Below are 16,546 nucleotides of genomic sequence, written 5' to 3'. Positions count from 1 at the left end.
TGAGGCAATGTTCACTGTGTAAACAAAGAAGTAATCACAGAAGAATATCTCGGAGTTAGCTGCTGAGGTCTGTTGTCTGTGTCCTGAACTACTTGCTGCCTGACCCTACCTGCCCTTGGGGGTTGGAGGTGAGGTGGCCAGGAGTCAATGACCCAGATGCTGGGAGCAGGTAAGAAACACTGCAGCAAGCACAACTGAACACTGTTGCAAGCTCCTTTAATACCCTCCATCCATGCCCCATTGGTCCCAAGAAATCATCTCTTCTAAAACGCAGTTACCAACTGACAGGCATTGTCTGTGCCAGCAATCCTTGGTCTCTCAGGCAGTCCTCAATTAGGTCCAACTGCATGAGACTACCTAGAGATGGCTCCTGTGTTCCTGCTACAGAGGTCAATGTGTTGAATCCCCATATGGAAAGCTGGAAAGTGGGTTGTTTGGTAAGGGACACAGGAAGGGTAAGAGATGGTATGAGCAAGGGAACTGTGACCCACCACAGCATCCATCACCGTTAGAATAAGAAGCCAATTACACAACATGACTCATCCCAGTGACATCCACCTGTTTCCCCGAGGTTAAGTCACAGTAGATTGCTGTAGAGTTATCTTGTCATCTTGTTGTCCTTGAAATCCCAGACACATGCATGCCACCTCGTATGGTCTTGCACTCACTGTTCACAAGAAGAGCAGATACCTTCAGCATCTCTGCCCTGGTTTCTTGTCATTTCTCCATCTTCATCCCCCTCTACTTACAAACAAGAGAATAAACTTCCAATGCAGGAACTCCAGTGTGAAGTATACACATCCATGCTCAAGGTTGAAGAGATTTGTCCTTTGAAGAGCATGACATGACCAAGCATAGTCATGCTCTTTGTGACCCCCCCACCTAGACTTTGAATCAAAAGAAACTGCAAGACTTGACCTCTTATTGGAGACAATAAGATAAGGCATAGCCTAAATCTCCCATCTACCACTAACAATGCCCAGGGACAACAAAGACTGCAATTGCTATCTGTGTTCTAGCCGGAAGAAAGACGTTCTCTGTTTAGCTAATAATTGCCTCAACCAAGTTTGACAGTTTAAAGCTGTTTTTCCTCCTGGAAGACAAGGTCTTTCCTGCAGTGAGAGATAAATACTGGCACAATTGTGACTAGAGTCACTGAGCCCACACATGCAGCCAGCTGGCAGTAGTCCTCCATCTGTGAGACAACTACGTCTCAATGAAAAGCAAAGAAAACTTCAATTCTTCCTCTGAGTAAGTAAATCTGGTCTCTCTCTGTCTCTGACTCCTCTGTCTCTGACTCTGTCTCTCTCTCATAAAAATGTAGCCTAGGGCTTTATGCAATTCAAATCACTGAGATATAACCCCAGTCTAGATTTCCATTCCTTTTGTTTACTGAGACTGGGTCATTCTCATTTGCCTAGGCTATCTTTAAACTCATTCTGCATCCCAGGCAAACTTAAGGTTGTCCTACCTCAGCCTCCTCCTGCAAGGGTTGCAGTTCTGTGCCAGCACATCCACCTGGTCCTTGCCTAAAAATAAAAGGCAATTTCTAAGGATAAAAAAAAACCACTTCTTAAGACATCTCTTAGCTAATTTGGCTTCTTTTGAGAACTCTTTTCAGATCCACAGCCCATTTTTAATTGAGTCAGTCATTTTCTTACTCCTTTTATTTTAGTTCTTTATATATTTGTGGATATTAAATGTGTAGCTGCCAAGGATTCTCTCCTATTCTGTGGGCTTTCTCTTCTCTCAACTGATTCTCTCCCTTGCTACTTAGAAGCCTTTTGGTCCCATTTGTCTACTGTTGTCTTTAATTCCTGAGTAAGGAGAGTCCTTTCCTACACTTATTTATACCTTGTAGAGCACTGTTTATGTTTTCTCCTAGCAATTTCAAGGTTTTAGGTTTCATGATGAGTTTTTTTTTAATTTTATCTTTTTTAGAGTTGATATTTGAAAAGTTAATGGGCAGACCTAACTTCTACACATGGACATTCCCATTTTCCCCTCAAATGAATATGGTGCCTTTCCTCTAGGACATGGTTTTAGGCATTTTTGTCACATAAGAGAAGGTTGTAGTCTCATACACTTGTATTCAAGTCCTCTAATTTGTTTCCTTGGTCTATGTATCTGGTTTTTGTGCAATACTGTTTTTCTTACTATAACTTTGTAATATGTCTGTGAGCATGGAATTCCTCAATCTTTTTGCTCAGAGATTTTAGGTTTTGATGGTATGATCTTTTCTTTTTCTTAGTTGGATTTATACCTAGATTTTTTTTTCAAAAAGCTTTTTTCCATGGGAATGTTTGTGTAGTCTCTTCTTCAGTGTTTGTTAATAGTATATAGAAAGACTATTGGTTTTTGTAAGTTGATTTTCTACTCTACCACTTTACTGAAACTCTTGATCATTTATAGGACTTTCCAACATCATTCGCAATTAGGAAATTGTAAATTAAAACTACTCTGGAGTGGCATCTTACATCATTCAAAATTGCTAAGACTAAGAAAATAGCTAGCAAAAATTACTGGCTAGGATGTGTGGGAAGAGGAACACTTAATCACTGCTGGTGGGATTAAAACCTGGTGCAACAACTATGAAAATCAATGAGAGAATTCTCAAAAAGCTAAAAGCTAATCTACAATATGGCTTAACTATATCACTGTTTGGCACATGCCTAAGAGGGTCCACATTCTATCCCATAGATACTTCCTTAGTCATATTCATAATATCTAGGAAACGGACACAATCTGAATGTCCTTTGACTGATTCATGAATGTTGAAAGTGTGACACATATACATAAAATATATTATTCAACTATAAAGTAAAATAAGATCATGAAATTTGTGGGTAAATGAATGGAACTAGAACATATTAGGCTAAATGAGGTAATCTAGACCTAGAAAGACAGATGTCTCATGTTCTGTCTTATTTTTGGCTCCTAGCTCCAAACCTTCAGATATGAGTATATAATGTGGAATATCCACAGAAACTAGGAAAGTATAAAGGTCCCATAGGGAGGGGGAAGTCTCAAAATGGGAGCAGCTAGATTCAGATGATATGAAGAAGAAAATGGAAAGAGTAAGTGTTGGCTTTTACTGGGCTGAGGCAGCAAAGTCAATACAAGGGAGAAAGAGGGCTAGAATGAGTAACACTAAGGATGTTTGAAAAAGACACAGGGAATCATATTACTTTATGTCAGTGTAAATTTACCTGCCACATGCATGCATATGTATATATATGTATATATATAAATAATTTAAATGAAATTATGCTAGTTGAAGTGATACCATCTCCTCCAAGGTATATAGACTATTCAACAAAAACCCTAGTGCCAGGCTTGAGAAATATTCTCTCAAGTTGTTGGGTAGGGGAGTCCAAGAGACTCCCACAACAATGTAAGTCACTCCCATTGCCTTTTCCTGCCTCTCACAATTTGAAGGTAAGACCTTATAGCTAAAGATACCACATACTTCAGACCCAGGACTCAAAGGAATCCACTCATAACTGGCCTGCAAGCGTTCTCTCTGAGGACTGGCTCTGACAGAATTCAAAGTTGCTTTGCAGTTGAGAAGAGGGAAAGGCAATCAGCAGTCTACCCAGCTGTAAACTACAATGATATGACTAGCAAGATGTCCACAGTGGTGACATAGTGGCACCTTTATCTCAGAGGTGACCAACAGATATCCAACTATACTTAGGTCCTGAAGAAAACAACAGAATCTATGCCTGGTACTGTAAACAAACCCAACTACCAATAGCTGAAGATGTCATAGACCTTAGAGAAGAACATAGGATTGACATTTTTCTAAATCACTATAACTTGTGTTTTCTAAATACCCTCATAAGCACAGATGAGTGTAGCTCTCTTCCCTCATCAAAAATGCAAACACTCAAAGAACCTTCTGTTTGAAGCAGACTATTACACTCAATTCATCAGAATCCAGAGAACAAGTGAGTGTGGAGGACCAAATCCAACTGATACGTTTGCAGTGAGCTCATCCATGTAGGACTCAGAATCACTGAAAAGGGACAGAAGACCCAGAGGCACAGGACATGCTGTTAGATAGTGTCTCCCAGATATAACAGGAAAAATGCTCCCACAAATGCTCAATAATATGGTTGTCAACTGTGCAGATCAAAGTCTACGTTTCCATCCCTACGTAAAGAACTACAGGTAGTCAATGACTACTGGGAGAGGGAGAATCCATGGCCCTTACAGACTATCTCCAGTATAGGTTGTCCAATCCCAAGTGGTTGCCCCTGAGCACACGTACACATAAGTAAAGCAAAATGAACTCAGTGAATCATTTCTAACACATATGTATACACTTGTAACCATCATAATTAGAGATCATGAGTTTGTGAGGGGGATAAAGGAAGAGTTGGAGGAGAGAGCAGAAGTGGAGGGAGTACAAGGTCCTCACATACGGAGTTACAAAAAGATTCTTTTTCTTTCCTTGTCTAATTCTTCTCTCATACATTACATTCTGACCAGTTTCCCCCTTCTCTCTTCCATCTAATCTCTCTCCACACCTTCCCTCACCTACAGATCCAAATGTCCTCTACCTCCCCTCAGGAAGGAGCAGACCTTCCAGGGATAGTAACCAAATGTGACATAACAAGCTACAACAAGACCAGGCAATCCAGTAGGAGGAAAAGGGTCCCACAAGTCAGGGACAGCAAGTTCTTTAAATCTAAATGTTGTTAATTTCATCTTGAAAAAAAATGTTTGGAAATACATTTTAAAATGAATTAAAATGCATCTGGAATACTGTTTTTCTTTTGAGAGACAAAAAGCACATTACTCATTATAGATAATAAAATGAGCAATAGTGTTAGCCACTTTTATGCACCTACATGGCAAGAAAATGGAAAACTTCAAATCCAGGAGGTCCGATGAAGAATATTTCAGGAAGTTCCCATATGGTACACTTAATGGCATACCTGGCATTAGATACCAATACTGAATATTTTTATCTCAATCTGACTATATACAGCTCACAATATCCTATGGACATCTTCTAGAACACATCCCGGGCCCTTGTATGCATCAATATTTGTTAAATGAGCCAATGAATTTTAAATGTGATTTTTAAAATTCTCATCCCCAGACACTGCCAGAACCTGAAGGGACAGACCAGATAAACAGTTCTCTGCACCCAAATCCCATGGGAGAGAGAGCTAAACCTTCAGAGAGGCAGACACGCCTGCGAAACCAGAAGAGACTGCACTCTGCACACATCTCTGACGCCAGAGGAAAACACCAAACGCCATCTGGAACCCTGGTGCACCGAGGCTCCTGGAAATGGCGGTGCAGATCTTCCTGGTTGCTGCCACCGCGGAGAGCTCGTAAGCAGTACCCCACGAGCAAACTTGAGCCTCGGACCACAGGTAAGACCAACTTTTCTGCTGCAAGTGACCTGCCTGGTGAACTCAAGACACAGGCCCACAGGAACAGCTGAAGACCTGTAGAGAGGAAAAACTATACGCCCGAAAGCAGAACACTCTGTCCCCATAACTGGCTGAAAGAAAACAGGAAAACAGGTCTACAGCACTCCTGACACACAGGCTTATATGACAGTCTAGCCACTGTCAGAAATAGCAGAACAAAGTAACACTAGAGATAATCTGATGGCGAGAGGCAAGCACAGGAACCCAAGCAACAGAAACCAAGACTACATGGCATCATCGGAGCCCAATTCTCCCACCAAAGCAAACACGGAATATCCAAACACCAGAAAAGCAAGATCTAGTTTCAAAATCATATTTGATCATGATGCTGGAGGACTTCAAGAAAGACGTGAAGAACTCCCTTAGAGAAACACAGGAAAACATTAATAAACAAGTAGAAGCCTATAGAGAGGAATCACAAAAATCCCTGAAAGAATTCCAGGAAAACATAAATAAACAAGTAGAAGCCCATAGAGAGGAGTCACAAAAATCCCTGAAAGAATTCCAGGAAAACACAATCAAACAGTTGAAGGAATTAAAAATGGAAATAGAAGCAATCAAGAAAGAACACATGGAAACAACCCTGGATATAGAAAACCAAAAGAAAAGACAAGGAGTCGTAGATACAAGCTTCACCAACAGAATACAAGAGATAGAAGAGAGAATCTCTGGAGCAGAAGATTCCATAGAAATCATTGACTCAACTGTCAAAGATAATGTAAAGCGGAAAAAGCTACTGGTCCAAAACATACAGGAAATCCAGGACTCAATGAGGAGATCAAACCTAAGGATAATAGGTATAGAAGAGAGTGAAGACTCCCAGCTCAAAGGACCAGTAAATATCTTCACCAAAATCATAGAAGAAAACTTCCCTAACCTAAAGAAAGAGATACCCATAAGCATACAAGAAGCCTACAGAACTCCAAATAGATTGGACCAGAAAAGAAACAACTCCCGACACATAATAGTCAAAAAACCAAATGCACAAAATAAAGAAAGAATATTAAAAGCAGTAAGGGAAAAAGGTCAAGTAACATATAGAGGCAGACCTATCAGAATCACACCAGACTTTTCGCCAGAGACTATGAAAGCCAGAAGATCCTGGACAGATGTCATACAGACCCTAAGAGAACACAAATGCCAGCCCAGGTTACTATATCCTGCAAAACTCTCAATTAACATAGATGGAGAAACCAAGATATTCCATGACAAAACCAAATTTACACAATATCTTTCTACAAATCCAGCACTACAAAGGATAATAAATGGTAAAGCCCAACATAAGGAGGCAAGCTATACCCTAGAAGAAGCAAGAAACTAATCGTCTTGGCAACAAAACAAAGAGAAGAAAAGCACACAAACATAACCTCACATCCAAATATGAATATAACAGGAAGCAATAATCACTATTCCTTAATATCTCTCAACATCAATGGCCTCAACTCCTCAATAAAAAGACATAGATTAACAAACTGGATACGCAACGAGGACCCTGCTTTCTGCTCCCTACAGGAAACGCACCTCAGAGACAAAGACAGACACTACCTCAGAGTGAAAGGCTGGAAAACAACTTTCCAAGCAAATGGTCGGAAGAAGCAAGCTGAAGTAGCCATTCTAATATCAAATGAAATCAATTTTCAACTAAAATTCATCAAAAAAGATAAGGAAGGATACTTCATATTCATCAAAGGAAAAATCCACCAAGATGAACTCTCAATCCTAAATATCTATGCCCCAAATAAAAGGGCACCTACATACATAAAAGAAACCTTACTAAAGCTCAAAACACACATTGCACCTCACACAATAATAGTAGGAGATTTCAACACCCCACTCTCATCAATGGACAGATCATGGAAACAGAAATTAAACAGAGATGTAGACAGACTAAGAGAAGTCATGAGCCAAATGGACTTAACAGATATTTATAGAACATTCTATCCTAAAGCAAAAGGATATACCTTCTTCTCAGCTCCTCATGGTACTTTCTCCAAAATTGACCATATAATTGGTCAAAAAACGGGCCTCAACAGGTACAGAAAGATAGAAATAATCCCATGCGTGCTATCAGACCACCACGGGCTAAAACTGGTCTTAAATAACAATAAGGGAAGAATGCCCACATATACATGGAAATTGAACAATGCTCTACTCAATGATAACCTGGTCAAGGAAGAAATAAAGAAAGAAATTAAAGACTTTTTAGAATTTAATGAAAATGAAGGTACAACATACCCAAACTTATGGGACACAATGAAGGCTGTGCTAAGAGGAAAACTCATAGCGCTGAGTGCCTGCAGAAAGAAACAGGAAAGAGTATATGTCAGCAGCTTGACAGCACACCTAAAAGCTCTAGAACAAAAAGAAGCAAATACACCCAGGAGGAGTAGAAGGCAGGAAATAATCAAACTCAGAGCTGAAATCAACCAAGTAGAAACAAAAAGGACCATAGAAAGAATCAACAGAACCAAAAGTTGGTTCTTTGAGAAAATCAACAAGATAGATAAACCCTTAGCCAGACTAACGAGAGGACACAGAGAGTGTGTCCAAATTAACAAAATCAGAAATGAAAAGGGAGACATAACTACAGATTCAGAGGAAATTCAAAAAATCATCAGATCTTACTATAAAAGCCTATATTCAACAAAATTTGAAAATCTGCAGGAAATGGGCAATTTCCTAGACAGATACCAGGTACGGAAGCTAAATCAGGAACAGATAAACCAGTTAAACAACCCCATAACTCCTAAGGAAATAGAAGCAGTCATTAAAGGTCTCCCAAGCAAAAAGAGCCCAGGTCCAGATGGGTTTAGTGCAGAATTCTATCAGACCTTCATAGAAGACCTCATACCAATATTATCCAAACTATTCCACAAAATTGAAACAGATGGATCACTACCGAATACCTTCTACGAAGCCACAATTACTCTTATACCTAAACCACACAAACACCCAACAAAGAAAGAGAACTTCAGACCAGTTTCCCTTATGAATATCGATGCAAAAATACTCAATAAAATTCTGGCAAGCTGAATCCAAGAGCACATCAAAACAATCATCCACCATGATCAAGTAGGCTTCATCCCAGGCATGCAGGGATGGTTCAATATACGGAAAACCATCAACGTGATCCATTATATAAACAAACTGAAAGAACAAAACCACATGATCATTTCATTAGATGCTGAGAAAGCATTTGACAAAATTCAACACCCCTTCATGATAAAAGTCCTGGAAAGAATAGGAATTCAAGGCCCATACCTAAACATAGTAAAAGCCATATACAGCAAACCAGTTGCTAACATTAAACTAAATGGAGAGAAACTTGAAGCAATCCCACTAAAATCAGGGACTAGACAAGGCTGCCCACTCTCTCCCTACTTATTCAATATAGTTCTTGAAGTTCTAGCCAGAGCAATCAGACAACAAAAGGAGGTCAAGGGGATACAGATCAGAAAAGAAGAAGTCAAAATATCACTATTTGCAGATGATATGATAGTATATTTAAGTGATCCCAAAAGTTCCACCAGAGAACTACTAAAGCTGATAAACAACTTCAGCAAAGTGGCTAGGTATAAAATTAACTCAAATAAATCATTAGCCTTCCTCTACACAAAAGAGAAACAAGCCGAGAAAGAAATTAGGGAAACGACACCCTTCATAATAGACCCAAATAATATAAAGTACCTCGGTGTGACTTTAACCAAGCAAGTAAAAGATCTGTACAATAAGAACTTCAAGACTCTGAAGAAAGAAATTGAAGATGACCTCAGAAGATGGAAAGATCTCCCATGCTCATGGATTGGCAGGATTAATATAGTAAAAATGGCCATTTTACCAAAAGCGATCTACAGATTCAATGCAATCCCCATCAAAATACCAATCCAATTCTTCAAAGAGTTAGACAGAACAATTTACAAATTCATCTGGAATAACAAAAAACCCAGGATAGCTAAAACTATCCTCAACAATAAAAGGACTTCAGGGGGAATCACTATCCCTGAACTCAAGCAGTATTACAGAGCAATAGTGATAAAAAACTGCATGGTATTGGTACAGAGACAGACAGATAGCCCAATGGAACAGAATTGAAGACCCAGAAATGAACCCACACACCTATGGGCACCTGATTTTTGACAAAGGAACCAAAACCATCAAATGGAAAAAAGATAGCATTTTCAGTAAATGGTGCTGGTTCAACTGGAGGTCAACAAGTAGAAGAATGCAGATTGATCCATGCTTATCACCCTGTACAGAGCTTAAGTCCAAGTGGATCAAAGACCTCCACATCAAACCAGATACACTCAAACTAATAGAAGAAAAACTAGGGAAGCATCTGGAACACATGGGCACTGGAAAAAATTTCCTGAACAAAACACCAATCGCTCATGCTCTAAGATCAAAAATCGACAAATGGGATATCATAAAACTGCAAAGCTTCTGTAAGGCAAAGGACACTGTGGTTAGGACAAAACAGCAACCAACAGATTGGGAAAAGATCTTTACCAATCCTACAACAGATAGAGGCCTTATATCCAAAATATACAAAGAACTCAAGAAGTTAGACCACAGGGAGACAAATAACCCTATTAAAAATGGGGTTCAAAGCTAAACAAAGAATTCACAGCTGAGGAATGCCGAGTGGCTGAGAAACACCTAAAGAAATGTTCAACATCTTTAGTCATAAGGGAAATGCAAATCAAAACAACCCTGAGATTTCACCTCACACCAGTGAGAATGGCTAAGATCAAAAACTCAGGTGACAGCAGATGCTGGCGAGGATGTGGAGAAAGAGGAACACTCCTCCATTGTTGGTGGGATTGCAGACTGGTACAACCATTCTGGAAATCAGTCTGGAAGTTCCTCAGAAAATTGGACATTGAACTGCCTGAGGATCCAGCTATACCTCTCTTGGGCATATACCCAAAAGATGCCCCAACATATAAAAAAGACACGTGCTCCACTATGTTCATCGCAGCCTTATTTATAATAGCCAGAAGCTGGAAAGAACCCAGATGCCCTTCAACAGAGGAATGGATACAGAAAATGTGGTACATCTACACAATGGAATATTACTCAGCTAATAAAAACAATGACTTTATGAAATTCGTAGGCAAATGGTCGGAACTGGAAAATATCATCCTGAGTGAGGTAACCCAATCACAGAAAAACACACATGGTATGCACTCATTGATAAGTGGCTATTAGCCCAAATGCTTGAATTACCCCAGATGCCTAGAACAAATGAAACTCAAGACAGATGATCAAAATGTGAATGCTTCACTCCTTCTTTAAAAGGGGAACAAGAATACCCTTGGCAGGGAATAGAGAGGCAAAGATTAAAACAGAGACTGAAGGAACACCCATTCAGAGCCTGCCCCACATGTAGCCCATACATATACAGCCATCCAATTAGACAAGATGGATGAAGCAAAGAAGTGCAGGCCGACAGGAGCCGGATGTAGATCTCTCCTGAGAGACACAGCCAGAATACAGCAAATACAGAGGCGAATGCCAGCAGCAAACCACTGAACTGAGAATAGACCCCCGTTGAAGGAATCAGAGAAAGAACTGGAAGAGCTCGAAGGGGCTCGAGACCCCATATGTACAACAATGCCAAGCAACCAGAGCTTCCAGGGACTAAGCCACTACCTAAAGACTATACATGGACTGACCCTGGACTCTGACCTCATAGGTAGCAATGAATATCCTAGTAAGAGCACCAGTGGAAGGGGAAGCCCTGGGTCCTGCTAAGACTGAACCCCCAGTGACCTATATTGTTGGGGGGAGGGCGGCAATGAGGGGAGGATGCGGAGGGGAACACCCATACACAAGGGGAGGGGGAGGGATTAGGGGGATGTTTGCCCGGAAACCGGGAAAGGGAATAACACTCGAAATGTATATAAGAAATACTCAAGTTAATAAAAAAAAAATAAAATAAAAAATAAAAAAAATTCTCATCCCCACAAAAGTCCCAAGGATTGAGTTTATACACTTTAAATTCTTCAGGCATATGTTAATGAGCAAAACACCAGGGCCAGCCCTGAATTAACAGAAATGCAAGAGGGCAATACCATGAACTAGGGCAATTTATGAAAAGTAAACGTGTGTTCTTAAAACAGAATGTGGAAGCAAATACCCAGAGGCTTATATTTGTAGCAGAAATTAATATGAATGGAGTTAAAAGTTCTGATGGATTGGTGGCCCCAAGAGTGGCATCAGAGGCTGCTTAGAAGCAGAACACACATGGCATCAAAGTTTTCCTTCCCGAACTTGGATGCTTAATTATCATTGAAGAAAATAGGACACCATTGCTGTGATTAATGAAAGAAACCACTAGCCCGTTCTCTCTCCCTTCAGATAATTTTTACATTTTCTACGTTAAGCATTTTTAATTTTCCAGATACACTTACAGACTTCCAACTACTAGGAAGGAAGCTACCGTTCTTGAGAAATCTGTCTTAAGAAGCTGCCAATAAAACTAAGTTTTGTAACTTCCCAATATGTGAATGATGAGTCTGTGCTTCAGTTGGAAGAACATTTGCCTGATGCACATGAAATCCTGAGTTCTAATCCCAGCTCTTTATAAACTGAGCACAGTGGCGCACAGGTCCAATCCCAGCATTGGACCAGGTAGGTGTGCCAGGAGGCTTGAACTTCAGATGTTCAAGGTCAAACTCAGTTACACAATTAGTACAAGGCCAGCTTGAGCTGATGAGATTCTGTCTTAAGAAAGAAGTAGAAATATGAAAAACTGTGCTATAGAAAGTAGGAGGATGAGGTTGGAAGGATGGAGGGAGGAGAGGAAGGACACAGGAGGAAGAGGGATGGGTGGGGGTGGGGAGAGAAGCCCCTGAGAAGAGCAAGTAACACATTCATCAACCATGATCTCCTTGGCCTGCAGTAATGACCCATGTCCATGATCACATAGTCTGACAAATACTGTCATTTGGATCAGGGAATCTTCAATGTCCAACTGAGGCAGGATGAGAAGGTTAAAACTGATGTAGCAATTGGGCCACCCAGGTCGTAAGACGGCTACCCACCATGTGCAACCCCAAGCCCTCCTGTCAGTACTATCTGCAGCCCTGGGGACACAATCTTAAGGCCTGGCCTGATTTTGAGAGAATAGAAACTCTACCACGTTCCCTGAAGTTCTTGGGGTTGTAGGAGGTCCAGCCTTCTGCTACCCTAAAAGACAAGGAACAGTTTGTTCCTGTCCTTTTTAGTCAAATTGGAAAGTTTGTGATGGCTGATTGGTTATATAATGATGTGTGTGGATTTGCCACTGGTCTGTCATCTGTGATGTTTCTTGTTGCCTTCTACCCATTTTTGGATGCTCCTTGGTCTTCTCCTGCCTGTCTGTCTGTGTGGCTTGAGTTAGTTCCATCTGTCAAGACCCAGGAGAAGCTCCTAGTCGGCGCTTGCCTGTAGCAGTGCCTATGCGGTTGTACGTCTATGTTGTTTGGCTCTAAATTTCCTCTTATATCGTTGCCGGTCTGTGCTATATTGTTGCTTTTGGGTTTCATTCTTTGAGGCAATGCAAAATTCCTCCAGGGAATGAAACCAGAACGTTTTTTAAAGGCCCTGAGTTGCATGCTTTCTAAAGTCCACATACATATCTATGGAACTCTCCTTATGTTAGACCTTCTATCGTGTACTTGATGTGTCTTGATTCTTAAAGTTGTAGCGGGCATGTTTTTGAGGAAATGGTGTTCAAACATGACAACTGCTAACTGGATGATTCTAAATAAATATTCATTTTAAAATTTTATGCAATTTAGGTAAATTGGCTGCCACACAGGGCAATAAGATGGAGATTGGTCCATCAGAATACAGTGCTCTGCAGTGCCAGGCTGGTGCATCACATCACACTGTGTCTGCTGTACACAGCAGCCCAGCCCAGCCCAGCGCCCTCGGAACTGCTACATGCACTCTCAGTAAGTTTGCTACCCTTGCCGTTTTTTGGTTCCTGAGAAATAAGGTGCTTAGCCTAGTAACATCATAATGAAGTTATGTGATTTAAATTACTTGTATTTAAATGAGTTAATAGGTGAATTCAAGCCTGGACTCAATAGACATTAGCTATATTAGTTTCCTTTAATATATTATTATGTCATATTATTTATAAATGTATTAACAGCTTTATTGGTGCTTGCTATTTCAGAATTGTTTACAACTGTCAGTAATTACAAGGACTTTTTTTTCTCAAACTATCTTCAAATAGCATGCTACCTGTGAAGAAAACTATGTCTTCTGTAATGAGCCATGTCATGAGCCAGTTAACATGTAAGCCCACCTGAATGAGTTACAACCGACCAATATAACCTAGCATTCAGTGACATAAGTACCAAAGCTACTGTATGACATAATAGAAATTGCACAGTGTATAACTCTTATGCTAGGCATGTTCCTAAAATGATACTTAATCCTCACCACCCAACCAAAAATAAGTGTAAGGAAGCTATTTTCATTGTTATGTGAAATAAATAAAAATCAACACACAGACAGTGAATTAACTAAGATCTAAGTTGGGAATTGTAGTGACAACAAAACACAATGGCAGAAGCTGGTCGATACTCCCTCTCTGAGTAGTTATGGAGACAAAGCACAGAGCTCTGGCACAAGTGTCTGTAAAGTCAGAGTGTTGAAAATGTCACACGTAATTCACAGAAAAGACAGTGGCAGACAGACCTGCACTTCCAGCTAGTGATTGGAAAGAGCAGCAGAAGTCAAGAACACAGGGCTTAGATGTCTGTCCCTGGTCATGGTCTTAGGAGGAAAAAAAGATGGCCATCCCTGGTCATGGTGATTTAGGGCTGACTGAGGATGAGGGGGTCAGAAATGAGCATGGAAACTGTGACAAGCATAAGGACTCGATGAAATGGAATAAATGAAACAGAGAAGGAAAATGAATATGGGGAAGACTAACTCCTAAGGAACATGTTTTGAGTTGCTTTACTTAAAAAAATAATTATACACACATACACAGGTACACACACATGCACACATACACATAACACACATACACATGCACATGCACACACACACACACACACACACACACACACATTACTGAAGCCATTTATCACTGCTCTTGTCTACATTGTAATCATTATAGCAAACGTGAGATAAGCAACCCACATGCTTGACCCTGTACATGAATTTATTAACCCTTCTTCTGTTACCTTAGTGAAATACCTGAAGTTGGCTAGTTATAAAGAAAAACACGTTGGCTTATAGCTTTAGAGGCTGAAAGTACAAACAGCATTAGACAGGCTCAGACAGGAACTCATTGGTAGCATTCCCTGGGGGTGAAGGATCAATGGAAACGTGAGCAGGTAAGAGGGAAGAGTCCTAGTGTGAGTCAGGGAGACAGAAGGAGAGAGTAGGCAGTCATCGTCTCCCACTAGGTGCTACTTTTTAAAGGTCCCTGGTCTCTAATGTCATCCTAGGGACCAAACTCCAACCTATAAGTTGCAGAGGGCTATGCTCAAACCATGAACAAACTTAGCAGTTAATGTAGATTTTCAAAGACGGAAACCAACAACTTAAGTTCACAGTGATATTACAATCAATATTTTTCTTACATTGTCAACAGCAGTAAAAAGTGTTGTGGTTACTAGCTCGTGTCTCTGGTGCCAGTTACACTGCTGTGGATGTCACTATGGCCCACTACAAAGTGACTGACTGGACACACGAGCAGTTCCAGAGGTACTTAGGGAAGTCTGGGGTGCTGGACACACTGATGAAAGTGTTGGTAGTCTTATATGAAGAACCAAAGAGGCCCACCAGTGCTCTGGATTTTTAACAGCATCATGTAGTTGCTGCTACCCCAGAAAGTGCAGAAATAGGGCTGTTTCACCTAAAATTGGCAGAAATGAAAGTGAAATAGGAAGCTACTGTAGAAGAAAATAAAAAACTGAGAGCAAAGCTTGTTTAGTGTGAACCACCTCAGGAGGAGAAGCATGCGGAATAGGATTCTTCTCAACTGAAAAGACACTGAAAACAGGTCTTGTATCACTTGAATAGCTTGTATAGTATATGATCTTTCCTGAAAAGATGCTATAAACTTTTAATATGTTAAATTCACTCATCATACTTTAATGTTATAAGCATATATATATGCATATATATAGTATTATGATCACCAATAAAAACTCAATATAAAAAAGTTTTGTGGCCAAAAAGCTGCTCATACCTCCTAATGACAATCTAACAAGTATTAAGTTAGTAATTGCATCTAGTAATTAGTTAGATGTGACATTTCCTTGGGCAACCTGCAACCTTTTGTTAGTCAATGAATACTTTAATTTAAAAACCTCATGGGGACCAGGTCCTGAGTTTGACATAGTTGACTGGGTTGAGGAAAAGCAACCACAAACTGTCTTCTTGGATCCTAAGGTTCTTTAGGAATCATGACGAACAGGTTGTTATGTTAATAGGTATGTACGTCTTTAACAGAAATACCTCATCCAGTCAATGAAGAAAGGAACACCTTCTTGAGGAAGAATTACTCTGGCATCATCTAGCAAACAGATCATTTGGGAGAGAAGTGCACAGTGTAGAGGGTCTACAAAAGATGGCACACCCATGGCCAGATTCTTTGGCGGGCTCATTCCTCAGCTTGCTGTTCTACTTCTGCACTCAGGAGTTATTTCTGTTGTTGTTGTTGTTGTTGTCGTCTCTATTTCTATTCTAAACCTAACTTTAATTGAATAGCCTTTTCTCCGTCTCTTACTAACAGCTACCAGGATGTTTGTCCAACTTCTACTGATTTTCCTCTAAAACACTAATAAAATTTTCCTCCAGCTTAAAGCCTCAGGTGAAGTGAAACCATATCCGGACAACTGATAAAATGCTCACAAGTTTCCCAAGTGCGTGCATCAGTTTTCCTTTCTGCCAGGGGTTCCTGAGCTCATCTTTTCCACAACTCCTCTTGTTTTATCATCACCCTTCTCTTCATGATGGAGACCCTTCCTGGCCATGCAAAGATACAGAGAGATGTGGTATTGAAACAGCTAACAATGCTGAGTTTGTCCAGGCCCTACTGAGCATTTGAATATCTTCTTCGCAGAAGTGTGTATTCATTTTGC

General features: G+C 40.3%; 1 pseudogene; it reads left to right on the top strand.

Moving 5' to 3' along the window:
- The first annotated feature begins 15,084 nt into the window (after positions 1-15,084).
- Positions 15,085-15,429, top strand: Mycbp-ps1 (Myc binding protein, pseudogene 1; annotated as a pseudogene).
- Positions 15,430-16,546: the final 1,117 nt, after the last annotated feature.

This window comes from Rattus norvegicus, chromosome 1 (assembly GCF_021556685.1).
Source record: "Rattus norvegicus strain SHRSP/BbbUtx chromosome 1, alternate assembly SHRSP_T2T, whole genome shotgun sequence".
Lineage (NCBI taxonomy): Eukaryota > Metazoa > Chordata > Mammalia > Rodentia > Muridae > Rattus > Rattus norvegicus.
The sequence above is the reverse complement of the archived record's forward strand: the minus strand, read 5'-3'. Positions and strand labels throughout refer to the sequence as shown.